We start from the raw sequence: 10562 nt of genomic DNA on the forward strand, positions 1-10562 counted from the left end.
CCGGCTTAATTCACTAGTGGAAAAAGTTTCATTTGTAACGGGTTATTTGTAACGGGCAAAGCTATGCCCGTTACAATAAATACATTTGTAACGAGCAAAATATTGTCCGTTACGAATAAATATTTATTCGTAACGGACACATGATGTCTGTTACGAATACTATATTATTTGTAACGGGTAAAATATTGTCCGTTACGAATAAATATTTATTCATAACGGACACCATTGGTGTCCGTTACGAATACTATATTTTTTGTAACGGACACCATGTGTCCGTTACAAATATTTGGCCCAGCTGAAAAGAGGAGCCCATGAAAATAGGAGCCCATTACTAATTATTAGGGTTTCACACTCCTAGCCGTCAATCACTCAAATCCCCCATTCTTTTCTCTCTCCTCTCTCATTATACTAACTCAATCTCTCTCTTCTACGACTGATTCACCTCACCCAATTCACTCAATCTCCTCCTTTTCACCACCCTAATTCTCAAAATTTCCCCTCTTTCTCTCTCCTCTGAATCGTATCAACGATAGAGGACCCAATTTAGGATGTCTTTTGCACGAATCTCGTTACTCGGAAGTGGATATGGTGGTGATGATTCTCATAAAAAAACATCACAGTACGTTATGGGTATGGTTCTATCTCTTCGATTTTTTTAAAGCCAATTAAACTGGAGAAGATCTAGGTTTTGTTGATTTGTTTCAGTTTTTTGTTAAATTATTGTTGATTTGATTAATGTGTTAATCTGCATGTGAGATCTAACTATTTGTTTGGTTTTGATTTCATTATTCTGTTTTTTAAGCTAATTTTTGTAATTAGAGTCGTGATTTTGAGGTTTTGTTTTTTATTTTGTGATTTTTAGCGGATAAAATGTTTTTTTATAGCTTAATGTTGAATCTATTATGACCCAAAAATGAATTGAATAGGAGATCGTAGTGGTTTAATTGATTGGATATTGTTGAGGTAGTGATGACAAACATTTATGATTTGCATGTGTAATTCTGGCTAATTTGTTGTGTTTGATGTTGTAGGGGATTAAAATTGATTCAAAAATGTGTCATCAGCACCAGAGGAATGACAAGGAAGAATTTGTGAGGTGCACCAAGTGTAAAACCAAGCGGTTTTGTGTTCCCTGCATACAAAATTGGTCTTTTTTTTTTTTTCTTTGTTTTTCCCACTCTTTTTCTATTTGTTGTTCCTTAACTTGTGTATTTGTCAACCTGATGAATGTTACTTAAAAGAAAGGACTAAACTTGAAATGAATTAAATGTCTTGTTGTGATATGTTTTAGGAACCTGCTTTGTTTCACACTCATTATCTGCTTTGCATATTACTTGGTGTTGATTTTTATGGTTTTCATTTTCTGTTGTCATAATTGTGAATTCATCTTATTCTAGGGTCACTCCTTTTGCAAGGGTTTTATTACTAATCTATTCTTTTGATTTCACTTGTTTGTTATCACTTTTTTGCGGTGATACTACTTAGTCGATTATTTGCTATCATGGCCTTTTTTCAGCCAATTTTCCCTAGTAAACTATCTTATATTCTACTAAGTCAATTATTGGGCAAAAACTGTTTGTGGTTACCAGGTATAGAAGTTTTGCAATGAAGTTTTATTAGGCTGCTGTATGACACTGCTACATACACTTTCCTTTTCCACTTTTACTGTGATTTAGTTGTTTGAGACTAATTGCGAGTATGCATTCTTGATGACCGCATTTGTGTGTCTCTGAGCCTAAACATTCATATCTTAAACCTTATTCTAATCATAAATCGATTTTTGATTTGTTTTATGTCGTTTGTGTTTGTGGTGTTTGGATTTCGATTTTGTATCCTCCCCTTACACTTACACCGGTGGGACTTTGAAGGAGTTCAATATTTCTGTCTGTGTGGCTTGAGTGTCCAAGAGACCAATCATTTATGTATACATATTGTAATTCGTGTTAAATTAGAGTGTTTTATGTCTGCTTTGATCGACTTTGCATTGTAGTACTTGACTGCAGCTATGTTGTTATACACTACTTATATTGGGGTTTGGCGAGTCCGACTCACCGCGGAAACAACCCCGACCCAAGGAACCACTCGTAATTAATAAGACCATAAAGCATAAATAAAAAAGCACAAGAAAAGGAAGAACGAATCATACCTTGAAGCGAGCTTCACCCTCTCACAACGGGCTCTTATTTGAAAGCCTTGAGCACCGCAAATGCCGGGCCTCCAACGGTATCCACCCAAAAAGGACGAACACAACTTTTTAGGTCCGCTACCTTGGAGTTAGCAAGGTCAGACCAAAACCGAAGTGTTAATGGAGTTTAAGAGTTTTTCCAAAATAAGGAATGCTCTTTCTAACTCCCACTCAAGCACTTTACTCCAAATCCCAAGGTTGGTATTTATAGATGAAAGTATGAGTGGGAATTTCTATCCCATCAATGTGGGATTCATGAAATTCCACAAATTAATTTAAAGCTAAATTAAATTAAATTAAATATATAAGCAAGTAATAAATCAACAAGTGTCCTAATCATATGTAAAGAGGAGTATGAACCACTAGGAGAGGAGGGGACCATACTTGCTTCCCACTCCTTCCTCTCCTTGTGACACTTGTCCACACCAAAAAGCAAGCATACTTACTAGCTTCCCCTTTTTACCAGACCTAGGCCCACGACCCAGGTAGCCTTGCAGCGTGCGGGCTGCTCGCTGGTGCCAGCTCGGCCCAGCACGCCCACGCACATCAATGCGGGCTGTTGATGCCGAGGGCGCTGCTAGCTAGCCACGCACATGTGCGGGCTGCTAGCAGTAGCGCACGCCAGCATGCCACGCACTGCTTGCGGGCTGCTGGCCGTGCTGTGCTAGCATGCCTCGCACATGGTGCGGGTTGCTAGCCACGCCTTGCTAGCATGTCTCGCACATGGTGCGGGCTGCTAGCTCAGCTAATCCCCTAGCACTCGGGATTTCGATGCTAGGGGTATTTTGGTCATTTTTAATTTGTTACTAATTTGCCGTCTCGTCTTTTTATTATTTTTTACTCAACCTCCGACGCTCGGTTTTGACGCTCTAAGCTCGAATTTCCGACGTCTAAATATTTAACACTCGGGCGACGAATTAATTTCTTCTGAATTAATTCATTGAGTCGGTTCGTATATTTTGCTTGGGTGTTAGCCGAAGTGTTCAGTCAAGATTAAGCTGTAATATTAATTATATTAATATTACTGATCGGAAGCGGCCTCCACCCAGGCATTCCGATCACTTGACCTTACTGAATATATTAGCTTTCTAATAATTCTGAACCCGCCATCAGAATTAGTGTATAGCCACTTTCCTATGTCTCTTCATGTCTCTTTATGAACTACAGGGTAAGATTACTCGTCATCTTTGTTACGTCCAGAAGTGTTTCTCGAAATTCGAGTTTGACTGTCAATAAGGAGATGATTTCTAAAATCCATTTGAGCACGGCCATGCATTTTCACAGTCTCGCTCTTCGAGAGGCCTTGTAAACAACAAGACATGTTCCCTATTGTTAGTAGGGGGACATTTCCAGTCTTGTAATGTAGCTTCTCTTTTTAAGAGGACCTAGCCGCCCGATATCTGTCGTTATAATCCCCAGTTACCGCAGACGTTTGGCGAATACCAAAGCGGACTAGTTTTCAAACAAGAGACCTCCCACTACTCATGGTCAAGGAAAAGAGTTCCGATAGTAATAATGAGAAAAATACTTATGACGATTTTTAAATCTCTTAAAGTATTCTCATAGGTCGATCTAGTATGGTTCTAAACCAATACCTGTGCAAATGATTTATATCCTCATAGCACAAGAAACGGTGCTATAAATCATACTACACACTAATCTCTTATGGTCATTAATCGTCCACAAAAAATATGACCTTGATTAGGGATAATTTTCGATTAAAATATTCAATGTTCACTTATTAGGTGTTTCTTTATCCAAGCCATTGACTTGATACCCTATTTTGAATATTTATTAAAATCGAATGGACTCATTATTTAATTCTAAAACACAATTAAATAGTTTTGTGGAACATTTAGAAATATTTTATTCCACTATGAAACTTCACAATGTTTCATCTTATGATAAATGGTTTTTCCCAAATGTTGTAAGAGTAGTACTCTTCATAAAACATTCATAGAAATCACACTTATATTTGATATGCTTGATTTCTTTCATGCAATTATGAATGTTGTCGTTCACTTATTGCATATGTTTAGTTATAATTACTTTGCAAACCTTAGCATCTTCATTATCCACCATTTCCATAATAAGATGATAAAATTTTGAGTGTTAATGGATTACATGTGATTCAGGATATATTGTTCAAGCAATGGCTCCCACTCATTTTCATGATTTGAGACCTTCTACTTGACAACCTACAATCATCAATGTTCAACTACGAACTTTTCCATTTAACATCTATCTTAATATTGCCTTTAAGGCAACAATATTCTCAACATATGTTTTAGTAGACTCTCCGTTGATGCCTTGCATGGATTTCACTCCAAATGACTCACAATGATTTGGAATACTCAAATCACTTACGATCATGGAAATTTATCTTAAATTTCCGCACATTATACATGGATGCATATCCATGTTACCATTCTCAAGCCACGACACTTCTTTTCTCATGCTTATAAATGGATTCCTTGCTAAGGATCTAATCCTTGTTAAGGTTTGTGCTTGCAACATCAAAACTCAAGTTGTATTTGTTTCCATGCGTCAAGAACTCATCCAACTACTTATTTAAGTGGTATAGATATTCTTGACTATAATCTAATGATCTAATACTTAGATTAATGTCGACTGGTATTATATAGGTACTTCACATGCTCTAAACAAGTAAGTCGTCTGAAGATTCCATATCATAGCTTTACATGATGGATTTAATTCTAGAATGATTATCAATTCTATTCCATCCATGTGACATTTAGCTCATTCAGTTACACTGAGTCTTGCCAAAATGTTCGCTATGTGATATGGTTGAAAGTCTCTTACTAGAGTCTTTCTTGGTTGACTTAGTATTTAGCCTAGCTTATACTTAGTTCAAATATTTACTTAGCTTCATACATATATGGGTCGAAAGCCTTTCAAGGTCCTTCATGTTTAACATGGTAAATTCCTTTACTCATTTGAACATTTAATTAAGTTTATACCATAGAACTTAATTCCCAACATGTACTAAGTATCGTCTTTAGCTTGGTCCATTGTCGAAAATACTTTCAAATCTAAGCATTTAGCATTTGATAGTTGTTTCCCAATACAGTTTGTAAACTTCTCGTTGGACCTTTACTTTTGCTCCCACTAAACTTCTTGTTCATCAGAATTTCTATGTTTCTGTATCTATTTTGCCATATTTCATATGTGCAATTTTGCTAGATCAATCACGAAAAGACTTAAGCATTCCGATTTTTGAATAGGTTTTTACTAAAATCAACTCCTTGAAATTAATTATATCTTTTTCAACCAATCTAGCTATGTAAGCATATACATTTCCACATTTGTTAGTTTTCTCCTTGAAAACTTATTTGCAATTGATGGAACTTTCGTCCTTCATGCAAATTAATCAAGTTTCGAACATGATTTTCAAACATGGAGTCTATTTTGGATTTTCATGGCCTCTAACCATCATTCGGAATTTGGATTTATCGTAGCTATCTTAAAAGAAATTATTCCTTTGCTTGTAAGTCTTAGGTTTATTTCTAACTTAATAGAAAAATTATAGGATTCAATCCAAGCCTTTGGTGAATTCTATACCTATACGGGGTAATTGCATCAAACACTGAGTTTGAAGGCGCTTTCAAAGCCCTTTTATCATGTTGATCTTACTCCAACTTTTTTAATGTTTTGTGAGTAATGAATTCTCTTTTAAGGCACTTGTAAAGTCCTTTTGAGTATTCTTGATCAAGCATTCTCATGAAGTCCTTTAAGGTCTTTCGAGATTCTCAGTTCTAGTTTGTTGCTAAGCTCGATGGTCATCGAGTTCATTTTCCTCCCACCTGTCGTTTTGGAAACGTGTTACTTTCCAGAAAGACACCACTTAGAGCAACAAACATTATGTTCTCAATTAGGATGTGGAGGTAATGCCCGTAGTCCCACTTGAATGCTTATAAAGAGACATGTATATTGTCTTTGGGTAAAAGTTCGTTGTGAAACAAATAGTTAGCTCCCACTTGAGCTATCTTTAGTCTTTATTGAGCCATTCAGCTCCCACTGAGCCACCTAGCTCCCACTGAGCTAGTGAACTCTAGTGAACTCCCACTTAGACTAAGAGCCTTAGACATATACTTGAAAAGACTTTTAGAAGTTATTTCTATCCATAACTGAATATGGCGTCCTTTCTTAGCTTCGACATATTGTTTAGTGTAACATTAGTCATTTGTGCAAATCTTTAAGAACTTTATAGGAAGGGTTGTGAATCATCATCGTTTGAGTCATTTTCCAATGACATCGAGATCTCCGTGAGGACACACTATGTTCTTTGTGGAGTTCTTTATGAAAATTTCCATTCATAACTTTGAGATGGTCACGCTTGGCTCAAGCAAACATTGCTCGATCTAATCTAGAAGTTTTGATATCTTGCCAAGTCGATTCTGTACTTCACTGGACTCTTGGACTCTTGAGCTACTCAGGTCAAGTTTGTTCACATTTGATGAATATAGCCATATCCTTTCAAATTCTTTGTGAAACGTTGAAGTAATTGATTCCTCTTTAGCCTTCGGAGTCAATTGTCTATACCAAGAACAATAGCTCTCTGCTTTGTCGGTTTCAACAACTAAGACTTGCTTGTCTTAGAATGATTCCAAATCGAGCAACTATCAAGAGCCTATCTAATAGAATCTTGAGTACATTCTTGTCGATATGACATTGCTAAAGATGTTTGGAACGCAAATCAAGCCCATGACTTGAACCTAGTGAGTTAATCATGTTAGGGAAATGTTTGTTTATAATCGAGCATTCTTGACTCAACGCTTGGATAACCATGCCATTCAAATAAATCTCGCAACTATTGCTCATTACTTTGAATGTGAGTCTTTTCGTGTGTAAACGGATGAATTGCTGATTATGGAACATAATAACCATTATTTGTTCCAGCCTTTAACTTAAAAGGTCTTTAAACAAAACATACGACCTTACAACTGATGTAGCTCTTCTTGCTTCATTCTAAGCTTATAAGTCGATAACTTAGCTTAACTTCAATAGTTTGAGGTCACTATCATAGTGGAACACTCAAGCAGTATCCGATACTTTTGAAGATAACGAATTGCTAAGTTAACTACAATAACATGAACTCATGAGTTGAAATGGAATCTAATTCCTTTTTTTTGTTCCTTCTTTCCTATATTTCTTATCATACAATATCTCATAATCTTACTTTAAGAATTATTTTTTTAAGTACCTTGACTCTTATACTTTGTTAGGCATAATCAAGCACCTAGTGCGCCGTAAAACAAAGTTCCATCTTTTCCATTAATTCTTACTCGAATTACTACATCAATGAGTCCTACTCAATTATGTATGATGCGAAAAGATACATTGGTTGTCAAACATTGACAATCTTGAGTTTGCAACTCAATACCTCATGTTTTATCAAAACTACCTAGTATTTTGAATACATGATGTCCAACTGTCCTTTCGGACTTAGTTATAAAAGTCATTTATGAGAATTGTATTTTAGAAATGCTTTTCCTGTCTTTGAGAACTCTCAAGGATTTCCTTTACCAATCATGGAAACAATATTATTTGATTTAGAATACTATAAATATAAGTGCAAAGTATAACCATTTATCAAGAACATAATAAGTTTGAAATTTAATAGCAATCATGCAAACTTCAATCTTATTAAACGTCTTATTTACGCATAAAAATTGTCCCTATTTGGCGAAAATAAGGCGATTCCAAGATCCGAAGAAACAAAGAGTGGTTAAGCATGCTTTGGCTTGTCTTAACACTAAATCTTCTAAGGTAAGCATTGCCTTGGTAATGGCTCTAAGACACTCTTGGTTAGATAATCGTCGCATCTAATGCATCTTTGACGATGTATCTCTTTTGCCACGGTATGTGAGGACTCTTCACTCATACCGATGAGTTCAACCAAAACCAACGTGCACACCCGGTGTGCCTTGTGAGCCTTAGAGAAGTAATGGCACCTCGCTTTGGCGTTGCCTACCATCACCCTCGTTAGGTTGTTAAGTGTTGTTTTGGAAACGCAAGTTTGACTCAATATTATTAGGGACCTAGGATTTCTATGTTGGTTTATTTAAGTGAACTTAACTAATCATCGCAACATAAAGAAAACCTAAACATGCATCTAACGAATAATTCACATGTATATATAAGCATAAAATATAAAGCGAAATTATAGATGCATATTGGCAACTAGCATGACCCCTTGAATTCTTCAAATCTTCAAAAGGTCTTCATTTGCAATTCAAGGCTTTGTCTTCCAAGATACGTCGTCTTCAAGACTTAACCAAACTATGCAAATACTAGTGTCTACGACTAGGAATAATCTAAATATTAAGGTACAAAAATACTTAACGGTGCGTACCGTATTTAGATTTACAAAAATACATAACGACACGTAGTCCGTATTTTCTATCCTAATCGGGTCCCACTAGTTGTCATTTCATAAAACCTGTGAGAGAGAATATATATATTCCATTCATCCATTCACTATTTGTGAATGGCCCATGCAATTTACAATATCAAACAAGTAAAATGCATTCAAACAACGCGCGCACTAGTAACTAATCTTTGTGGTTAATCCGATTAACACGCCTAATTAAAACTAGTCAAATTTGTTTAACCGATTATGTAATTGACGTCATTAATAATTGAAGCTCCCACTAAATTCCGCATTTCTCTTAATTAATCCAATTAATTAAGTCGGTAGCACCCAAACTTGTCAAAATAAAATTTTTCCAATGCCGCTCAAAACCGAGGCCTAGCCTCCCAAAATTTTAATTAAAATAAACAAAATTAATTAAAATAAATAAAACGGCAAAGTAAGAAAATATTAAGCAAACCGCATTTCAAGTGGCTTTCACTTTAAGCGTTTTGCCAAATGAACTCGAATAATTGCGGCTCATGCAAACCAAGCATACTACGGCTATTCACCTCACCGCACCAAGCACATACACACACAAAAGCTCCGCACACACGGCCCGCGACAAGCAGCCTTGAGCTGCTGCCACTGCCGCACGCACATCCATGGCTGCTGCTGCGTGGCTGCTGTGGCCGTGTGCTGCTGCCGCGCATATGGCCGTACGCAAGGCGGGGCAGCCACCTTGGCAGCCACATGCATATGGTCGTACGCAAGGCGTGGCAGCCAAGGGTGATTCTTTGCGTCGTTTTGCGTGCCATGGCCTAGGGATTTGATCCCATTTCGCGTGACATAATTAATTAATTCTAAATTAATTTTAGAACTAACTCAATGAGCAAAAAAAAAAAAAAAATTAAACAAGTCTAACTTAATAAAATTTCAAAGTGCAAATAACCAAAATAATTCCAAGAACCATCTTAATTAAATTGGTTTAGCTTGGTGCAATAACAAAGTTGAGGCAATTTCTCACTTTTAATTTAATCAATTTAAATTAAACTTGAGAATTTGACAAAGTAAGGGGAAGTTGGAAAAATATGAACTTTAATGTTCAAATGAAAATTCCAACATCTAAATTTTGTGAATCCTTGAAAATTATATCTTCCAACATGAAGATAACCAAATTTCTATCACAAAAATTGAAACTTTATGTTTCCAATCAACTCTAAATGATTAAAAAAACAAAGTTTAACACAAAATAACATGGAAATTAGTGGTTTTTAAAGTTTCAATCACTTATCACAAATATAGATTGAATCTTTAACACTTAGGAAGCCTCAAAACAAAAATTTTGACACTAAAAAGCAATTAGTTTGCAATTATGTGAAAATAAATCAACCTTTAAGCATCAAATACTACCAAGTAAGTGTGCTTTAAGGGGACTTAAAAAAGCATAAAATAATGCAAATAATCAACCACATAATCAACAAGTTATGCCATTAATTTCAAGGTTAGAAAAGACTTAAAAATTTTCGTTAAAAACGAAAAATCCCTCGAAAAAGGCATTTCTGGTCATAATTTGGCTAAACTTACAGTCCCTATGGGGTAAAAACCTTTCCATAACACCTTTTCCACCCAAAATGCACTATTTTTGGGCGAAAATATGGGTTATGGGCCAAATTTTACATTAAAAACGGGATTAAAATAAATAAAACCGAGCTACTATTCTAATTAGCAACTTAAACCAGAAAAATAAGTCAAAAAAACCTTGTAAAACATGATTATAAAAATAAACGAGCGGGGCTCTGATACTGTTGTTGGGGTTTGGTGAGTCCGACTCACCGCGGAAACAACCCTGACCCAAGGAACCACTCGTAATTAATAAAACCATAAAGCATAAATAAATAAATAAATACAAGAAAAGGAAGAACGAATCATACCCTTGAAGCGAGCTTCGCCCCCTCAAAACGGGCTCTTACTTGAAAGCCTTGAGCACCGCAAATGCCGTGC

At 35.9% G+C, this 10562-nt stretch overlaps 1 long non-coding RNA gene across 1 annotated transcript; it reads left to right on the plus strand.

Annotated features, from left to right (window-relative positions):
- Positions 1-346: 346 nt before the first annotated feature.
- LOC110734482 lies at positions 347-1359 on the plus strand. Its single transcript, XR_002513816.1, has 2 exons — positions 347-630; positions 1032-1359. It is a non-coding gene; the product is annotated as an uncharacterized LOC110734482 (long non-coding RNA).
- Positions 1360-10562: the final 9203 nt, after the last annotated feature.

The sequence above is a fragment of the Chenopodium quinoa genome, unplaced genomic scaffold (assembly GCF_001683475.1).
Source record: "Chenopodium quinoa cultivar QQ74 unplaced genomic scaffold, ASM168347v1, whole genome shotgun sequence".
Taxonomy (NCBI): Eukaryota; Viridiplantae; Streptophyta; class Magnoliopsida; order Caryophyllales; family Amaranthaceae; genus Chenopodium; species Chenopodium quinoa.